The following is a 22428-nucleotide window of genomic DNA, read 5'->3' on the forward strand; positions in this document are numbered from 1 at the left end:
TTGGTTACTTCATTTTATGTGTAGTTTTGCTTGAATATCCCGAAATCTTTGTAAGACAGAAGTAACAGTCTGAATAATGGTCATTAGGCTCACAACACACCATCATAACAGCGAATGGCATGGCTCGGAGTTTTCCTTTCAACCACTCCATTAAGGGTGTAGTGAACGTTATGCAGGCAATATGAGGCGCAAAATTTTTATTTTGGTCACCAACAGGATAATCAAAATACAATTTATATGCCATCTTAACCAAATCAGTGACTGGTTTTCTTTGGGAATTTGGAGTGAATTTCCCACACACATAACAAAAGTTGTCAGGGTGGTTTAGACAGCAACGAGATTTACTAGTTGCCATTTTTCTTAGTGTAGGTTTTAAACACAAAGAGTCTGCACTATCTTTCACGAGAAACACTCACTGAGGATCTCTTCCGCACCACTGGATTACCACACCAACCATTTACTGACGATTTGTAGGTCTTATAGCTCTCCTCTGCAAATAAAAAACAAACAATTAAACAGCAAAACAGAAAAACAGCAAAAAGCGAAATACTGAATACGAAAAACAAAAAACCTTTAAAAACTCAAAAATGGTACGTGCTAGAACATTTTGAAAGGTATATTCGGAATCAACACACCAAAATACATACTAGTTGATGTATCACATCCCAGATGCAAAATGGGTGTTGACTAGTGTTCTAGATACCCGCTGGAGGTCCAGTGTTAATGACCATCCACACTGAAAGTTGTGCATTTATTGCCTATTGAGGCACATCAGTTATATGTCTGCATGGTGTCTGTTCTTTTGGATGTGTCACCAGACGTGATACATGAGCTGTATGTCTCTCTCTCTGGCGATACATCGATACGCATGTTTGTCTATGTTTCGCTGCACCTGGGCAACGCCTGCAGCTGGCAGTTTTCGTGCAGCTGTGAGGTGTGACCCAGAGCTGGGTGCAGTTAGGAATGGACAACGTTTAACAGTGGAATGTATCCTGCCTGCTACGATGTCTGCTCTGGCTTCAGCACAAGTTGGCAGTGCATACAACGATAGCTGGAGTGGTGTTCTTGCAGGGCCGTGTCATTGTGGATGTGCAGTGGGGCATGCTCGCATCTTTCCTGGGAAGTGGCTAGTGCTTTCCACCTAACGGTGTTTTCTTACATCGACTGTTGCTAATGGCTGGTTCTCCTCTCAAGTGACAGTGACCAGGGTGTAATGTTGCATGCGCAACGTATTTCTGATACATTGTCTCACCTTGTAAGACCTTTGTGTTTAGAATCTCTAATGTGTCCACGTGCCACAGCTGACTCTCTTAAGCCGCGCGTGATTAGCCGAGTGGTCTAGGGCGCTGCAGTCATGGACTGTACGGCTGGTCCCGGCGGAGGTTCGAATCCTCCCTCGGGCATGGGTGTGTGTGTTTGTCCTTAGGATAGTTTAGGTTAAGTAGTGTGTAAGCTTAGGGACTGATGACCTTAGAAGTTAAGTCCCATAAGATTTCACACACATTTGAACTTTTTTTTACTCTCTTATTCCTTTTAAATTTAAATGGTTCAAATGGTTCTGAGCACTATGGGACTCAACATCTCAGGTCATCAGTCCCCTAGAACTTAGAACTACTTAAACCTAACTAACCTATGGACATCACACACATCCACGCCCGAGGCAGGATTCGAATCCGCGACCGTAGCAGTCGCGCGGTTCCGGACTGAAGCGCCTAGAACCGCTCGGATATCACGGACGGCTATTCGTAATTTAAACTGAACTCTAAGTGCTAAACTATGGTGGTGAGCTGCCTGCCATCATTGTGTTAATTTGTTGAGTTAATGGCGGCTCCTGATTGGCCTCCTTATTGTGTGGCTATCGTATGACTGAGTTAAACTTTCTAGCATTTATAAGAGGGTCAGGGTAGGCAACACGGTTGAGGGTAAATTTTACAATATAAGATTGTTTGGTAAACTAAACAGTGATAACTATTAATGCAGATTTAAATCTGTGTCATATATGATTAATTATTACCAGAGCTCTGGGTGTTTTACCTTATAGTGTTGTTCTTTTTTGAAGGCAAAAATGAATATGAGTGTTTTAATCTAATGTTTGCCATAAATTTTCGTATTTGGGCGTTGGGTTGGCTGCACGCGTTGGCTTGCTGGTGGTCTGAATTGCTTCCTGTGTTTGTTACACCGGCCTGCCCAGTTTATTTGTTCGTGCTGTTAAGCCATTGCACTGCACTGTGTACTCGTGTCATTACTGCCTGCTGGTTGTTTGTGTGGCTGCTTGCCGCGTGTCTCTGCTCGCTGACGCTTGTGACCGTCCCCGCCCTGGATTTTCTTAGGTACGCACTAAAGGCTAATAAAGCTGTTGTCTTGTTATATATGTCTGTAACTGAATTTGATCCATTCCCTTACGCTTGCTTCTGGCCAATCTTAGTCTGTTATGGATGTTGCTTCTTGGATTTCTGCCGCCAGTAGTCTGTTATGCGTGGTGCAGTCTTTTGTAAAGATCTCGTCGCTACTGCTGCAGAGACCGAGTTGCCACTTTGCCGACTTTGTGAGTTCTTGAAACGGATTCTGGTGCAGTACACCGACAACACAATTTCTCCCTGCCACTATTACACAGATATGCCCCAGGGTCAGGTTCTACAACACTCCAACAAATTAGTAACAAAGTCGCACAAATGAGTTAAAAGGTGTACTTAGCTTTGTGACTAGTTTTGTGATCAAGTCTGCAACACTGCATCTAATATAACTTAAAAAAGGCCCTCAGTGGCTGAGTGCAAATTACTATAGGTAAACTGCACAGAACATAACAAATCCAGCTTACAACAACTGCCTGTTCACTTCTAAGCGTTCATTAAACGACGTTCTCTGCCTAAGTCAGCCCTGGACGACCATCTACACTGTAGCCTCGCTGTTTAGGGGCATTTAATTATTCTATTGCCCTGACATACATTTCTTATAAATTTTTAGAAGACATTTATAAACTTAAATAACTTGTACAGGGAGAACATACATTATTTGAGCCGCTGTGGTTAAGCGCAATCTTAGCATTACTATGATTTGTCCGCAAGTTTTCTTTGCAATTTGAATTTACTATTGTGTATGAGATGCAATGTTACAGTAATTTTAGTATAAAGTGCTGACTGGGGACTTATGTTTACTTTCCCCGTTGTTTCTGGGTCCCCAGTTCACTACAATACAATACAACAGAAAAATTGACCGTCGAACTTTTCAGTCAGACGCTTATGAATCGTGTTAATTGCAGTTCACCTCTTATGGTATTTTACTGTTCTGCTTGTCGTGGCGAAATCACCAATAGTATTTTCATAACTTAGCTTGGGGAGTCATAAATTTTCGTATTTGGGCCTTGGGTTGGCTGCACGCGTTGGCTTGCTGGTGGTCCGAGTTGCTCCCTGTGTTTGTTACACCGGCCTGCCCAGTTTATTTGTTCTTACTGCCTTTACTGAGGTTGCCTTGCAACAGTTGTTGATTTTTCTCTTGTCTACCCCACCGTACTGCTGTTTGGTGCGGTGCGGGATAGTCGAAGTGTTGAGTAGTACCGCATCTTCTCCGTCGCCTGTTTTAAGATTTGCGAGCCGCATCGATATCGACGAATAATCAAATGGTTCAAATGGCTCTGAGAACTATGGGACTTAACTTTTGAGGTGATCAGTCCCCTAGAACTTAGAACTACTTAAACCTAACTAACCTAAGGACATCACATACTTCCACGCCCGAGGCAGGATTCGAATCTGCGACCGTAGCAGTCGCGCGGTTCCAGACTGTAGCGCCTAGAACCGCTCGGCCACTCCTGCCGGCGACGAATAATCCCAGTATGCAATTTTTGTAAGTTGGTTGCGCCCTGTTAGCGTTTTTTACATCGTGGAAAATCTTCCCCGTGCCGCATGTGATCCAGGACAGCACAGTGCACAACAGCGCATGATCACGACGAAATCAAAAGATATGTATTGTATATTAACTTTTAACGGATGTAACCACTGAGGTTAAGAGTTGATTTGTGTGTGTTTCTTTTATTTATTTTGAAATGAAAAGATTTACATACCAGGTTAATTATAACATGTACGCTTAATTATTTGTCATAATTCGTTGGGTGTCGTATGCATCACATGTAGGGAGGTTTAGCGTGTAAAGTGTTTAAAAGGAAGGAAAATATTTTGTGATACGGTGCAAATCGTAGAGGCCACGGGGCTTGAGTGTACGTTGATAGTAATCAGATTTTATCGCATTTAAGTTGTTGTTTTAATTAAAATTTTATGATCAGTATTTTATCACTTTTAGATATCACAGGTAACATCTAGGAAAATTTTGGTATTGCCATGTGGCGTTGGAATCTTTTATTTAACCTTGCATTATGCAATTTGTATTTTTTTTCTTTGCTGTAAAAGGGATTTTGAGTTTTAAGCGTTGTAAATTGATTCTGAGAGCTGTACTTTGATCTATTATTACTGAAGAGATGTTGCTTAATTAATGCTTCAGGAACTTTGATTAAGAAACTATATTGAGGAACTTGCTGTTCATAATAACGAGTGTTCACTTACTATTTTAAAATCATGTTAATGAAGTTGTAAAATTTTAAAGGTAAAAAAAAACTTTATTATAGATTGTATCCCGTCTGGTAGGCGGCGCCAGGGTCTGCGCCTGTAAACTGCAAGGTAGGACGAATGTAGGATGTGAGTAGGAGCAGGTGAGGTAAAAATCTCTCAGTACTGCGTATAGGTTATAACTGTTTTACTTAACTTTGCGTACAGATGAGCACGTAGGTGCGAAGCCGTTCATCAATCAAATCTAAGAGCGGATAGAAGTTACAAAGGCAAAATCTGTAGTAGCTCGGCCACTATGATATAGAAACAATGTTGCTTGATCGTGTACTTGGAATCAAATGGGCTGAATCCGGAGCGGCGATCGTAGAGCTGCACAGCGCCGGCTAGAGGGCGCTGTCGTCGGTGTCGTAGTGCCAACCTACGAACTTGGGCCTACGCCGTGGCATCGTAGCTATCGATACATTAGAGAAACGGTGCCTGCCCGTACACCCCACAACTTCCATGTATCCAAGGTATAGGCCTTCGCGCATTGTCTGATGTTTTCCCCAGTATCTATCCCAGCAAACGGCTGCGGGGCCATGTCAATATGTACTGATGCGTCTTTCTGAGTTACAACGACGCAAGGTGCATCGCAAGTGGCTGTGGAGTGGAAGGGAGAAACCAAAAACTTAACAGGGGCAACAGCGTTCATAGTATACACTCTGTATTTGAGTTCAGAACTCCGTTACCAATCAATCAGTTGAACTGCTTATAGTGATAACAATAAATAGCAAATTTCATATAGCAATGAGCGATAATTTCAGCGTTAGACCGCACGGCTAACCGGGCGGGCAATCTTTCCATTACGACAAACACTGAACAGTAACTCCAAAGTTCACTCGTGGACAACACCAGAGTGTCAAATCACTCGTTATAACTGTAAATAACAGAGTTTAACACGCGGGGGGCCAACTTAGGTTTCTTAATAAGACAGGCAATGATTCGGTCCCTCACTTGGATCTACCTTCGATCCAAAACAGTCATTTACTTTAAAGCAGCTAAATAGACGACAATGCTGGTATCAACGCCCTACTCCCAAGCAGCGCTCTAACTGGAGACTGCAGTACCGAAGCAAAGCACACACCACTCGCAAGTCTGATATACGCGCCACCAACGTGCACCTTTATAGAAGTCTTATGTTACCTCATACACCAAACTTGCCGTAATTGTTCAAATGTTCAAATGTGTGTGAAACCTTATGGGACTTAACTGCTAAGGTCATCAGTCCCTAAGCTTACACAGTACTTAAGTTAAATTATCCTAAGGACAAACACACACACACACCCATGCCCGAGGGAGGACTCGGACCTCCGCCGGAACCAGCCGCACAGTCCATGACTGCAGCGCCTGAGACCGCTCGGCTAATCCCGCGCGGCTCGTAATTGTTTGTCGGCATCCAAGGGCAGAACCAAGAAATCAATTCAAGACAAGAAATTTGTGGCACAACTTTGCCAAAAGAAGGGATCAGCTGATAGGATACGTTCTCAGACATCATGGAAGGGAATCGTGGAGGGTAAAAATCGTAGAGGGAGACCAAGAGATGAATACATTAAGCAGATTCAGAAGGATGTAGGTTGCAGTAGGTACTGGGAGATGAAAAAGCTTGCACAGGACAGAGTAGCATGGAGAACTGCACCAAACCAGTCTTCGGACAGAAGACCACTTCAAAGATCTTGACAAAGGTTATATGGTGAATTCTCTATACAACTAGGAACTGGTACAATAGGGAAAGTCATCCAAACATTCCAAAACTTCACTCATACTCTGAGTGGGTAAAAGTTATGAAGAAGCACTGAATGTCATGTCAGGTGCTGAAACGTATCCGGTGCATTTGTCTCCATACAGTCGTGGCAGAAGTTGGTTCTGATGTCCCACATTTAGATCTGACTCACTGTAGGCCGTCAGTCACCTAGTATGTTTTGGGGGGAGGGGGGGGGGGGCAATTTTACCACAGCCTCGACAAATTGAAGAAGACGTTTTTCCACCGGGCTGTAGTTCAAACTTGTACTTTATTTGCGCTACTACGCGCTACAGTCACATTAATGTGACCACCGCCCATTTTAGACGCCAACGTGCAATAACCACTCACACACGGCAGATGGCAGTGGAGTGGCAGTGGCAGTAGAGGATACATAGAGCGTGTCGGGAAGACGCGGAAAACAGTGCAGTCGTTGAAATGCGGAAACAGAGCGATTTATATGACGTCCAGAAGGGCATGATAACTGGCTTTCTGCCAAGTATGGGAGCGTTTCCGAAAGGGCACATTTTGTAAACTGTTCGCTTGCGGCCTTGGTTAAAGTACACAGTGCATGGCAAAATGACGCTGTCCAAAACCGGCGCCGAGGCAACGGTGGTGCACAAAGGACGATAGGTGACAGGGATAAACGACGGCTGCGCAGTTGTGAACGGGAGAACAGACGTGCAACCATCGAGCAACTGACCTCCCAGATGAACCAAAGGGCGATCAATGGCGTCTCCCCAACGACCGTTCAGTGAACGTTGTTGTGCATGGGCGTCTGCAAGGTTCGTGCACTAATGCTGACTGCTGTTCACCGGCGGCGAAGGCTGGAAATAGCTCGCCAGTACCGTAACTGCACGTCCCCTGAGTGTTGCCAGCTGGTCTATCCAGATGAATCACGTTTTATGCTCCCTTGGACAGTTGGTTGTTGGTGTATACGGCGTGAAACTTCTGATAGCAAACACTCTGCAACAGTCGTTGGGAGGGTACAGGCTGGGGGTGACCCTGTCATCATGGAGGGTATAATAGGTCAACACAAGTATCTTTTTGTGCTTGAGTACCATAGCCACCCTACATGCAGTTTCTTTTTCCTTGGCACGATGGCATTAACAGCAGAACAATCCAATGGGTCACATAGCTCGCAGCATACGCGCATGGTTGTAAGAGCACCAGGATCTGTTAAGCCACTAAACTCTCCAGATCTAAAGCCAGACGAGAATCTGTGGGACTACCTCAAGAGGCTGTCGTGCCATGAATCCTCAACCGGGAAACCTGGCGCAGCTGTCCATGGCACTGATGTCGGTACGGCGCCACATCCCAGTCGGTACCTTACACAACCTTATGTCCGCCCCACTAGCTGAACGGTCAGCGCGTTGAATAGCCACTCACGGGGGCCCGGGTTCGATTCCCGGCTGGGGAAGGAGATTTTCTCTCCTCAGGGACTGGGTGCTGTTCTGTAACCATCATCATTTCATCCCCATTGTCGACGCGCAGGTCACCCAATGTGGCGTCGCAATCAATAAGACCTGCACTTGGCGGCCGAACTTCCCGACTGGGAACTCCCAGCCACTGACGCCGTACGCTCATTTCCACATAACCTTACTGACTCTCTTTCTGCACGTCTCTCAGCGTTTCGTGCTCTCGGCAGGTGGCTACGTTAATGTGACTGGACAGTGTAGTTTAGGGGGTGGCCCCCTTTCAAGTGCGTATGTAGCATATCCTCGTCTCATCAAAGAATCGCGAGCCATGAGTATTTGTGCACCAGGACGATCGTTAACGTTCATAATGTAAAATATGAGGTGCACGACAACAGTGGTTGTTAGAAAAATAGTATTTTAACATTGAATTCGTCGTGTGGGACGGTCTACACCTGCGAAAGCATTGCATGAGGGATATGAAAGCTGCATCAAAGAATCTGTTGACCTTGTAAATTAAATCCCATGTGTAATCTCCGATATACTATCACACGTGGATCTTGCTCACATTATCAAATCAGTTTTAAAGTCGGGGCAGCTCGCGATATGCTATCATATATCTGTCTGTCTATCGTGTGCACACGCGCATCTTCCAATGGGACAAGCCTTCTCAATATTTTTGACCACTTGATGAAACGAAATGATCGTATGGCATTTATTGGCCGGGATATCCCATTCAGGGCTCGGTCGCCGTATTGCAAGTCTCTGTAGTTGACGCCACTTCAGCGACTTGCGTGTCAATGATGATGAAAATGGTGATGAAGGACACACACTACGCAGTCCCCTGCCGGGAATCGAACCCGGGCCCCCTTGCGTGGTAGGCGGTAATGCTACCGCTGCGCTACGGAAGCGGACTGACTCCTTGATATACTAATGTTTACGTATTATTGTAGCATGACAAATAGACAGAGTTTCCGTAATACTTAACTTATGGCGACGGTGGATTTTCCTTTACGTGCTGCCGTTTGTAGCTACGCGCGGTGAAAGATAGGAAGTGAATACTACGAATGGTGAGGCGGGGAGTGTTCGATAAACATAGTGATGCTGTTGAGTGTACGAAATTGCATGGCGGCTTATTGGAATATATTGCGCAGAATGTTATCATGCAAAACAGAATATGTCGTAAAATTTAAACTGTACTCGTAGGTTCCTGCGTAACCACAACCTCGCAAATGGCATTTCGAAGATACCCCACAAAGTTTTCCAAACGATTATTGGGCTGTGTTACAGATCAGTCCGTTACTAGAGCCAGTTTTCATCCAGTCACATCCGCTGACTTCCGCAACTCACAACCATACTGTGACGTTTCAGCCTAACCTCAACCTCGGGTACGCTACAGGTCAGTCCGTCATTACAACCAGTTTTCTTACACTCAGGTTCGTTGACTTCGCCGATCCACAACCAAACTATAACACTGGAATACGAAAAAATATCGTGAGAAATTCTGTCACATTCCAAGAAAAAAACGCTACAAAAGATACATACAAACTCTTAACCAACTTTATAATTCGTAATAGCCAGATCAGCAATCGTCAATCTCGTACTATCCATGACGAAAGCAAAAGGAATCAATTAGTTTCTTCTGCCGCAACAAGTCATTAGATTCAACGATTGTCATTGGTTACTACACACTGTCACCCGATTGGCTACGACCAACAGCAGCAGGCAGTGGAAGACGCCTCCGACACCGTAAGTGCACTTTAACTCAGAGCCTGTGTTAGATCTATATGTCTACCAATTGTACATTTAATGTCTATAACTAAAAGGAGAGGTTCTGATATATTCAGTCACTTGTCATCGCCCAACCTATACTGCTAAGGACAGAAACTTGAAATCTGGAGAGGGTGTTAAGATTGTATTGTTGGCGTCTCGCTTAGGAAAGCATTTCTCGAAATTTCACCCCGAAGGGGCTGAAATAGGAGATAAACGGTTGTTTTGAAAACATCTCCCTATTAAGACAATGTTGAAGCTAGAATTAACAAAATTGGTATTTGGTTTCTACGTGAGAAATAAAAAATACGTGTTTCAGCATTTCTGGAAGTTCAACCCGTAAGGGAGTGTATTAGTGAGTGAAAGATTTTTAAAAAATTAAATAATTATCAAAGTAGTATTAATGAACGTATTTTTAAAGAAAAATTTATGAAAATTGGTATCTGGCGTCTCACTTAGAAATAAAAATTTTTGGAAAGGGGGTGAACAGAACAAAATGTTTTTATCAAAATATTTCGTTATAGTAAAACATTTTTAAAGCTAGATCTATGAAGAATGATATTTGACTTGTCGGTCTGGAATAAAGATACGTGTAAGTGGATCATAGTTTCTATGCAAATATCACCACAAGAAATTCAAAAGGTAGGATTAACGAAAACCTCCGAGTCCAGCTATCAGAATCGTTTATTGGTCAGAAGTACATTCGGAAAAGACCGTGCTTGTATGACCTTAACTAACGAGAAAAGTTTAGAAGGTGTTGCAATTTGTGAACTAAATCAACGAAATTTATTTAACAGCGACCACGACGAATCGGCTCTGCCAGAATTTCATAGAAAAAGAAACGCGAGCTAACCAGTGGGCGCTAAGCTAGTAATAAATAGTAAGAGTGGGAGGTTTTGTGTCTATTTCGTGAGCTCTTTGCTGTTGTAGTGTGAAAAGTCTTCGTTCTCACCCCTTCATCTGTGAGGGATAGTCCTGAAGTTTTAATTATCATCTAGAAAAATAAAATTACTTGATATTTATTTCTTTGTTTGGAGGTACGCGTGGTCGCGCAGATTGGAATCGCAGTGACACAGTGCAGTAGCACCCCGCTAGACGAGACAAAACAGAATGACACACTCTGTGAGGCATCCACTTGTACGGGGAGACCGATTTTCTAACATATTTCGTGAAAGATGACATGTAATGGTTATCAGATGTAGAAGAGATTGTATATTTGACCACCACTGGACCAAAGATGTTGCCTGAGTGGCAGAATCGATTGTTAAGTGGGAGCGCGAGGTGGGCATAAGCAGTTGCCATTGCATTCTGTTAAATGTAGGATGTAAGACTTTAAGCTAGTGGCCAGCTGTGAGAATTTAACTGTTGGCCAATGGACGCAGCATAATACAGTTTTGTAAGTAATGAAACTTTGTATATTTAGTTTTAAGTATGCAGCAGCGCAATGTGGATTTTGCTAATTCTAACAGTACCGTCCCTTGAATGTAGGAACCAAGTATTTGCCATCAGTTGTAATGTATAGGTTGATTAGGTATACCTGATTTTTAACATTTTGTGTGTTTTGTAATGCTGATACAGACAAGTCAATTTTGGAATCCATTTTGTCAAACGATGTCACTATCCAAGTATTGTGAATTACGTCAATAAGTGAGAATGATAGAACAGTTAAGAAGTCCACTGATTTTGAAGTTAAAGTAAAATGTTTCATACTAGATTTTATGAAGGAGAAACTTTATTTTGAATACAATTTTCGAACTGAAGCATTCGGTTGTAGCATATCCCGTTATCAGTACCTCATCCTCTTCCATGTCGTGTTTGTTTAAATCCAATGAGTAATTTTTTAAAAAAGAAATGATTTTTCAATCAGAGTCAGAAAAATATTAATGTGCCAGAATCAGAAAAGTATTAATATCTGTTACAGTTTCAAAGCGGGCACCATTGCACAGCGCTAATCTAAAATTCTCCTTGAACATTTGCAAAGTTATTCATTTATCAACTAATCTACTGACGTTATTTGTATGAAGCTATTTTACGGCCGGCATTGCACTTCGCTGAGCCAAGATTTAATATTTTGTATGTGTACTATGGAGAGAACACTGATTTCATTATAGGCATTGCATACAGGTTTTCCAAATTAAGTTGTTTTAATTTTCTTTGGATTACAGTAAAACTGATTAAGCACACTATTTGGTCAACAACACATTACGCAGTAACTTTCCGTAAGACAAACATGACGCATTGTATATCCATTAACAGACATAAATATTTTTTACAGAACCTTTAAAACTCCATTGATGGAGTGGAATACTGTGTGGTAATTAGTTTTCCGCATTTTAAACGGAATAACGCTGTAAAAATCCATGCTAAGTTGGTGGAAGTGCACCGTCATATGGGCCAGTGGTCAGATGACGTAGATGGTTCTATCGAGGGCAGACAAGTCTCAGTGACGAAGAACGAATTGACAGATCGTCTCTCTGCGAAAAAACGGTAATCACGAGGGGAGTGGAGGCTCTGGGCTTCGAAGGCCAGTGAAAACCATTCATGGGTCAGTTTCCAACATCTCGCATGATATACGAGGGTCGTTCAATAAGTAATACCCCACATTTTTTAAAAAAACTATTAATATACATAGACCAACGTCCTTGTTGTTGCTTCACATTTGATGTTTGTTCTGTGCGCCGGTGGTTTCGAACCGTTCTGACAGATAGCAGAGCCGTAGTACAGCGTCAAATGACGTCCACATACAACTCACGTTGCAAGCAGCGTCCTGTTATTGAATTCTTGTGTGCAGAGAAAGAAACCGTAGTGAACATCCATAAACGTTTGTGTGCGGTGTATGGCGATGATGCAGTTGATAGGAGTAGAGTTGGGCGATGAGTAAACAAAGTTGTACAGGCTCAGGAAAAGCAGAAACTGAAGTCCATGATCAGCCACATTCGGGACGTCCTGCCACAGCCACTGCTCGAGACATGCTGAATCTTAGGGATGCCATTATTCGTGCCGACCGGCCATCACAACTCGACAATTGGATCTACAGTTGTCGGACAACGTTGGAAGTGCGTCTGCCATGATCGAGACTCTTGGATATTCAAAGATGTGCTCAAGATGAGTTTCACGATTGCTCACAGCGGGCCACAAGATTCAAAGAAATGCCATTTCATCTGAATTGCTGGAGCGTTTCGAGAGCGACCGAGAGGCTTTTCTGTCACAGATCGTTACGGGGGACGAAAGCTGGGTGCACCACTTTGCGCCGGAAACAAAAAGGTAGTCCATAGAGTGGCATCATCCTCATTCACTAGAAGAAATTCAAGACAACCCCGTCTTCCGGAAAAGTGATAGTGACAGTCTTCTGGGATTGTGATGGCGTCATTCTCGTGGATCGTGATGCAAAGAGGGACAACCGTCAAATCAGAAGCATTCGTGAAGACTCTGAATAAACTCAAGAACCGTTTCCGATGTGTTCGATTTGATAAGAATCCAGCAGAAATCTTGTTCCGACACGATAATGCACGCCCACACACAAGTCTGAGAACCCGGGAGCACGTGGCCAAATTGGGTAGGACATCATTGCCTCATCCACCCTACAGTCCGGGCCTGTCACCCTCGGACTTCCTTCTCTATGGGCCACTTAAAGATTCTCTACGGGTATCACAATTTCAAGATGACGAGAGTGTCAGTCATGCAGTGAAAACATGGCTACGCCTACAGGACAAGAGCTTTTACCAGCAGGGAATACATGCTCTTACACAACGTTGGCGTACGCCCGTACAACATGATGAAGACTGCATACAAAAATAGGACATGGACAAGACATGTTGATGTATATTGTCACCGTATTCTGACTCTTAACAATAAATATGTTCTGAGAAAAAAAAGGGGGCATTACTTATTGAACGACCCTCTTGTTTTGGCTTGTGACAAAGATCGCCGCCCGCTGCGTTCCGCGACTGCCGACACGTATTCAAGAAGTCCGTTGAACTGAAGCAATAACAGAAATGTTTCTTCTGTGTCACGCCAATACAGATAGCGGCTTTAGGCGACTTGCCACAGTGGACGAGTGCTGAGCGCATCACTGTGACTCCGCGGGGAAAGAGCAAAGCTACCGGGTCTTTTGGGTTCACAAAAGCCGAAAAAGACAAGACGAAGAGTTTATCGCAGTGGTCCCCAACTGTTCTGAAACCATTACCCACGAGTGCAACAACTTCAGTGCCCCACTAAACTTCACAAAGAAAAATAATTTTCTTTGAAAAGTGTTTCTTTAAAATGACAAAGAATAAATTATATTTAATTTTTGTAGATCAGACCATAATCTTATGAGTCAACGACTCAGTTGTCTCTGCCTACTTATAACAGCTTTCTTTTATAGAATGATAAAACAATTCTCATTGCATTACAAGTGCTACCAACGCTCCTCCACAGCAAAGAAATCTAATTGTCCACATTGAGGATAAACATTTGTTACAAAACATGCCCCACCTGCACCACTGCTCTTCCTAGAAACATTTGCTTTTAAGCTCTGCACACTTCAAGAACTCACTATTAACTGAGTGTGAGTGGACAGATGTTGGTCGAAGAGGGAAGACAACACACAGACTTGTACGGGCTTGTGTGTGTGCCTGTACAGACTTGCATTGCTCTCTGCAAACCTGCTGAAACTTTCTGTAGACAATTGTTTCAACAAGTAATTATTAGTTACTTTAATTTAATGTGTTTTTTCGAGTGTTTAAATTATGTAATTGATATACTTTATTGCAGATATTAAGGAACGTATTTTTGAGTCATATTGGTATTTTTTTTCGTAACTTCCCACTGAATCTCAAATTTGAAATTTATACTTAAGTTTGATATCATAAAAGTCTATTAAATGCATAATTTTCAGATTTTTAGCTGATCCCCTAATAGAGACATTGAAGCCCAATGAATGAAAAAAAAAATATATTTTTTAAAACTTGTGTATTTTTTAAGTGTAAGCTTCTCACCATTGATACTCTATAAATCGTAACTACACCGTGTAGTGTAATAGCACAAAAAATATTAAGGTTGAGAAATTATTCCTTCTTTGGAAAAATACTGTATCGAAATTGTGTTTTTTTCTAATTTACGACCAGTAACTTCAGCCATTAAAAATATATTAAGGAATGCATTCAGCTACGTGATCATGGTTGCAATTTACACTCCTGGAAATGGAAAAAAGAACACATTGACACCGGTGTGTCAGACCCACCATACTTGCTCCGGACACTGCGAGTGGGTTGTACAAGCAATGATCACACGCACGGCACAGCGGACACACCAGGAACCGCGGTGTTGGCCGTCGAATGGCGCTAGCTGCGCAGCATTTGTGCACCGCCGCCGTCCGTGTCAGCCAGTTTGCCGTGGCATACGGAGCTCCATCGCAGTCTTTAACACTGGTAGCATGCCGCGACAGCGTGGACGTGAACCGTATGTGCAGTTGACGGACTTTGAGCGAGGGCGTATAGTGGGCATGCGGAAGGCCGGGTGGACGTACCGCCGAATTGCTCAACACGTGGGGCGTGAGGTCTCCACAGTACATCGATGTTGTCGCCAGTGGTCGGCGGAAGGTGCACGTGCCCGTCGACCTGGGACCGGACCGCAGCGACGCACGGATGCACGCCAAGACCGTAGGATCCTACGCAGTGCCGTAGGGGTCCGCTCCGCCACTTCCCAGCAAATTAGGGACACTGTTGCTCCTGGGGTATCGGCGAGGACCATTCGCAACCGTCTCCATGAAGCTGGGCTACGGTCCCGCACACCGTTAGGCCGTCTTCCGCTCACGCCCCAACATCGTGCAGCCCGCCTCCAGTGGTGTCGCGACAGGCGTGAATGGAGGGACGAATGGAGACGTGTCGTCTTCAGCGATGAGAGTCGCTTCTGCCTTGGTGCCAATGATGGTCGTATGCGTGTTTGGCGCCGTGCAGGTGAGCGCCACAATCAGGACTGCATACGACCGAGGCACACAGGGCCAACACCCGGCATCATGGTGTGGGGAGCGATCTCCTACACTGGCCGTACACCACTGGTGCTCGTCGAGGGGACACTGAATAGTGCACGGTACATCCAAACCGTCATCGAACCCATCGTTCTACCATTCCTAGACCGGCAAGGGAACTTGCTGTTCCAACAGGACAATGCACGTCCGCATGTATCCCGTGCCACCCAACGTGCTCTAGAAGGTGTAAGTCAACTACCCTGGCCAGCAAGATCTCCGGATCTGTCCCCCATTGAGCATGTTGGGGACTGGATGAAGCGTCGTCTCACGCGGTCTGCACGTCCAGCACGAACGCTGGTCCAACTGAGGCGCCAGGTGGAAATGGCATGACAAGCCGTTCCACAGGACTACATCCAGCATCTCTACGATCGTCTCCATGGGAGAATAGCAGCCTGCATTGCTGCGAAAGGTGGATATACACTGTACTAGTGCCGACATTGTGCATGCTCTGTTGCCTGTGTCTATGTGCCTGTGGTTCTGTCAGTGTGATCATGTGATGTATCTGACCCCAGGAATGTGTCAATAAAGTTTCCCCTTCCTGGGACAATGAATTCACGGTGTTCTTATTTCAATTTCCAGGAGTGTATTATCCAGTGTGTGCTTCTTATTTGAAAGGTCTGGGACAACCCGTTACTGAATAATTTAAGAAACCGATATGCTTGTAAATGCAAAAAGCCGCTCGCCGCCTGAAACGAAAATCTCGCTGTTCCTAAATGGACAATAAGAAAAGTTTTAAAAATGTTTCTGAGTCCACTAAACATTAGGTTGGTTGATTCGGGGGAGGGGAGCAAACGGCGAGGTCATCGGTTCCATCCGATTGGGGAAGGATGGGAAAGGATGTCGGCCGTGCCCTTTCAAAGGAAATATCCCGGATTTCGCATGAAGCGATTTAGGAAATCACAGGAAATCTAAATCACGATGGCCGGACGAGGTTTTGAACCGTCGTCCTCGCGAATGCGAGTCCAATGCGATAAACATTGTACCACCTCTCTCGGTCACTAAACATGAGGGAATTCACACATCGCCGGCCGTTGTGACCGAGCGGTTCTAGGCACTTCAGTCCGGAACCGCGCTGGTGCTGCAGTCACAGGTTCGAATCCTGCCTCGGGCATAGATGTGTGTGATGTTCTTAGGTTAGTTAGGTTTAAAAAGTTCTAAGTCTAGGGGACTGATGGCAGTTGTTAAGTCCCATAGTACTTAGAGCCATTTGAACCATTTGAATTCACCCAGTAAAAATCAACTTTTTGTGAGAGCAATGAATTACTTTTTTCCTGGACCACTTGGTATGGAGTGACCGATAATCCACACCTTGTACTCCAGTTTAAAATGCAAATGCAAGCATACAAAATTTGGTGCACTATATTTACTGTTTGTACATAGCTTGATTGCTGGATTCCTTACTTCTGAACTGGGAGGCTGCCAGTGTTTTGATGCTAATAACAATAACAAAACTGTGGAGTACCTATTTCACAGTTACTGTTGCTTTGTGCTATCAGCTAGCTCTTTTATTGCTGTGAAGTGCGATAATGAAGCAGTTTCTGATCCATTGGAGGACTACTGGATGGTTATAATTGAGCTGACGGTGTTCTGAATACTGCAGTGTGGGCTGTATACATCTCAGAACTCTGGAACATCTTAAGTATCGGTGCTCTCGCGGAGTATGCTGAAAAAAAAGTAATAGTTCCATTTTCTGCCGCCAACAGACAATATGGCACTGTAAATAGGCAGAATGTGGTATGGATGCAGGAAAAGGGTAGGAACGATCAAACACTTGATAACAGTGGTTCTGGCACGTTTATTAGGATGTGGTCACAAGTTCAAAAATGGTTCAAATGGCTCTGAGCACTATAGGACTTAACATCTGTGGTCATCCGTCCCCTAGAACTTAGAACTACTTAAACCTAACTAACCTAAGCACTTCACACACATCCATGCCCGAGGCAGGATTCGAACCTGCGGCCGTAGTAGTCCCGCGGTTCCGGACTGAGTGCCTAGAACCGCTAGACCATAGCGGCCGGCTGGTCACAAGTGTGTTCATGCGTATTCAGTACGGTGTCACGACCCAGCAACATACTGCGTCCGTACCACGGCGTGGTAGACGGTTGCGCACAAAATATCTGTCGTAATCAGAGCGATATGTTGTCGTATGCCGTCCTTACGATAAGAAAGAATCCGGATACATCCCTGACAGAATCAACCATTCAGACATCCCCAAAATCAGAAGTCACATGGATTTAGGCCGGAGGATCTGAAAGACCACATATCTTGATATTGCCTAGAGATGGTACGGTCGTTATCAAAGGTTTATTGAAGCAAATCTTTCACCAGGCAAGCAACATGTGGTTTCTCTCCATCTTGCGTGAAAGTAGTGGTGCGGGACAATTACGCCCTTGCAAAGCTGGAATTATGTGTTGCACACGAAGCCCTTTATAACGTGCAAATATCCACTGTAGACCTAACAGGCCTGCGGACCGAGAAGGAAGGAGCTTATGAAATCATACGCCACAGTCACATAAGCTGAGTGCAGTCGATGTTCCTGCACAACATGTGAACTGAGCAGTACCCCATATGCGACAGTTTGGTGCTTTCATGGCACCGTGAAGAGTAAAATGTAGCATCCAAAGAATATCATCCGTTTCCATGCATGCCAGAAAAAGGGCAAAGTCACAACGTTGTAGCCTATCTTGGGATTTCATTTGGTGCATATTGTGAATCTTGTAGGAATACCAGAGTAAAATGCGCCGCAAAGTCTTTTGAACTGTTGACCAGGAGACTTCATCAACAACTGCCATGACAGTGAATCACCCCCTCTCGCTGCTGCACCACCTAATTCACTTGTTTCTTCAAATTTCTTGATCATATTCTTTAGCCAGTGTGAGTTAGCGAGCATTGCGCTCTCATTTAAATATATGGCCGAAAGAGTCAGCCTACAGGAATTGTGAAACGTTCCCTGTCATCCAGGACCGCGTGCCACAAAGGGCGCAGATTTAACATGAGATGGGGAAACTCACAGACGTCTATTGTCTATTGAGGCCTAAGCGTTGTAGAGTGCGTGCGAGACAGACGAGAACGTACGTCATAGGGAAACCCAGTAGAAGGCATTTGTGGCCGAGGAGAGGTAGCAGTGTTAAATACGGCGGACCTAAGATCGGCCATAAAGGGAAACATCTATGAAGACTATTTAATTCTGTAGTAATGCAGGAAATCAAGCCACAGTAATTTTAATCTGCCGTCCTCCATAAATTTTCATGGTGATTCCAATAAAACTTGAATATTGATCATATCTACAATAGTTTAGGATTTACTGTTAAAGTAAAATTAACAGGTTTTTTAACAAAGACCTGAATGCTAAAATCTGAACGCTTTGGTCGATCTTAAAGAATGGCATTTCCAAAGACCTTGTAAAAAATAACTAGACTCACTTATGGCGCTGCAGTCGCGGGATAATTTGAACCTTCGGCTGGACGCCATTATAGTGGTTGTAGTCTGATGTGTTGTGTAGTACTGTTGTTTATGAAGACCCTGATTCAACGTTGTGTATTTGTTGGGGCATACATACAGTATTTGTTACTCGTAATTCTACTGTCTGTACGTTCCAATCAAAAGAAGTACAATGGTGAAGAGTTGTGCAGCGATTAATTGTACAAATAAATTCGAGAAAGGTACGAATATTACATTTCACAGGTATGTGGATATTTTAAGTTGTTTTGTATGTCAGTGCACTTGCTTAGTAAATGTTTTTGTAACACGGTATTAGCATAATATCTGTGCATATATTTGCAGGTTTCCTTTCTCAAAACCACAGCTGTTACAAAAATGGTTACACACTGTCAGGAGGCAAGATTTCCGACCGACAGAATACCATTTTATATGTTCCGATCATTTTGAAGAAAGTTGTTTCCTTGAAAATTACGTAAATCGCAGAAAGCTGAAAGATGATGCTATTCAATCCATCTTTCGTTTTCCAGTCCATATACAGCAGAAGATAAATTTTTCTTTGTGAACCACATTTTATTTTAACTATAAAAGTTGAGTTGCAAGCAACACGAAATTTGAGTTAGCAGGCTTTTTATCGTTATAAAATGCAACTGAATGTGTGTAATTGTAATATGATTTCACAACTTCTCTCGATGGAACAGCTGTTGAGTTTTATTTATTATGTGAAAAAACCACACATATAAACTGAAGTGTACATCTTCGAAAGTAAATATTGTGACTAATGCGATACTGGATGCCTGCCTGAAGTCTTGTTTGTTGTAGCTGGCTGATCGGTAGTGTTTTCATAGTCTAGGTTAGGTTGAAACTTGATAATTTGGTCGTGAGTTGCCAAAGCACTACGCCATATATAACGCACTTTTCGTCATAAAATCTAAAGCAAGGTAGAGTCATAAAATATCTATTAACATAGTGGGCAAATCTTCGAGTATTTTGATGTATTTTGCGTACATCTATCGTAAATGAACTGCGAAAAATGCTAGGGGTCCAGTGCATAACTTTTAGCTACGGCAGATTCCATGCACTACGTAACATAAATTCATAAACAGTGACTAGTTGCTGTTTGTTCATAAATTAAAAACTATATTGTAGTAACGTATTTAAATGAGGCATTATGTTTGTGATCTAACTCAAGGGAAGGCATTTTATAACCAAAATCAATGTATAAACGTTCGAAATCCGCGCGTCAGTTTACCACTCTAATAGCCACCGGCCAGCTATTCAATTTGTCCGCTCTTCACAGTCGACCACTCTTGCGGTTGTGGGGGCCTGGGCATTTCATACAGAAGCCCGTCATTAAAATGACAAATGTTCTAAATATCAACTCTGTAACTTTATTTGTTTAAAAGATATAGTAAATTTAAATTAACAGTATTTACAGTTAAGCATCAGATCATCCTTTCCTCCACACAAAACACACTGAACGATGACAGAATGAAACCTCATTGAATCATTAGGTAACAGAATATTTGTTGTAAAGTTTTGTGCATAATAGTTACTTTTGTTCTTTATTTATCAGAAAGTTCATTGGTGCAAGGAGCTAGGATATTTTGCGCGCGGGAAACGCGGCCGGGGATGGGCAGAGGGAATGCTGGAGCAGACGCGAAAGCGGACAGTTCGGCTGGAGACACCAAAGGGTACAGTTCTGATTGAGACACGAAAACCGATAGTCGGTTTTTAGGCAGCTAGGAAGTGAAACGACTTAAAAAATTTCGCGTTGTGTGGTATCGCGGGACTTAGTCTCTGAGCGGTGAGTAGCCGCGCGCCTGGTGTGAGCTCTTTAACTTTTCACATACCGGTAGTTAACGAGGTTGAGTATCGAACTTGTAATTTGCGATGAGATTGTGGATGATCGATCTGTGTCAAATGGATATGCGCTCGAGTGTAACAGTAACTCTAAATACGATAACTTTCGCTATTAGTTTGCTTTATGAATAAACAATATTGCAACAAAATCACAACTGTGTGGCCTACATCATTTATGGGTCGTTAATTTAGTTCCCGATATTATTATTACTGTTATTATATGTTATGTTAACTTTGTATTTCGCAAACTTGCCATCAGCCAGACAATTTAACCAAAGGGTCACAAGCGTCTAATTTAGGGCGTGTAATGCGACACGAGCTGTTCAACCACTAGACGAGTTTGAGCCAAGACATTTCGATGAAGAGGAACCGTATGTGGGACCGAACATCTTTGGGATCTTAGCTCGCACCACTTTATTGAATGGAGGCTCTTCGCAGCTATTTCTGTGGGCGATATTTCCGCAATGCAGTGACGCTGTTGCTCCCGTTCTGGTAAACAACTTTGCCATCAGTGCACGGTCTTCCTTCTCAACACCCATTGTTTCTCATACTGAAACTTCAGCCTTGTTAATGCTTTACAGCAACAGTCACTTCAGAAAAGAAATCAACACGCTTCGCCAAATGACAAACAGCAGACTGACGTCAAAACAGGAGACATTCACATTCTGACTGCTGGCGGCAGAAAGAGGGGCTATTATTTTTTCCAGCATACTTCGCGGGCGCACGAACCTACTTAACGATGTTTCAGCATCCTGCGATGTATACAGCCCGCACCGCAACACTTCGAACACCGTCTGTTTAATTATAAGCACCCGGTACTAACCGCTTGAAGAAGGCATTTTCATGAGATAGTTAAATATATGCGATGTATATGTCACAATTTTACTATGATTTTACATGGTGTGAAGTATGAAGTATGCGTGTAGTGGATGGTCTGTGTGAGGAAGACGTTGTTCATACATTCATTTCACAAGGTGTAACTGCCACCGCATTGTGTCATGCATTAATGCTAATATTTGAATCAAAGTAACTGTTTGTGACTTACCTAATCATCATTTTAGTTTTAAGAAATAGTGATCATAATTGGAACGGTGGTCTGATCATTTAATATTAAAAGATTACGACCAACGTGTGGACGGGGCCAAGGAATTGACATATCAGACGTGATTTAACACATAAATAATTTATTCATAACATACAACACATAACACCAACCACTTAAATCTTGCGTCGATGCTTACAATTGCCCAAAATGGGAGGGCCACCACTTTCGAATTGGAAACGCTTTAATTTAAGAAACTAAAACGCCTAATATAATTTTTAAAAATAATAATAACACAACACATAAGTAAGCGCTAAGTGAACGCACTCTTAAATCTTTAGTTATGAATCACCAAGCGTGGGTTTACCACATTTAAATTCTCATTGCAATATAAAACATAAATACATGAATTCACAACACAGCATGGCTTCAAAATTTCTACCTGGACAACCTATGGTCCTAAAACTTTCGTATTACATTCCAGCCAATCATATTAATAACTTATAAACATGGTTGGTAAAATACAAACGTTTGCACTATAATCAATTTTAATAATT

This window comes from Schistocerca cancellata, chromosome 2, assembly GCF_023864275.1.
Source record: "Schistocerca cancellata isolate TAMUIC-IGC-003103 chromosome 2, iqSchCanc2.1, whole genome shotgun sequence".
Lineage (NCBI taxonomy): Eukaryota > Metazoa > Arthropoda > Insecta > Orthoptera > Acrididae > Schistocerca > Schistocerca cancellata.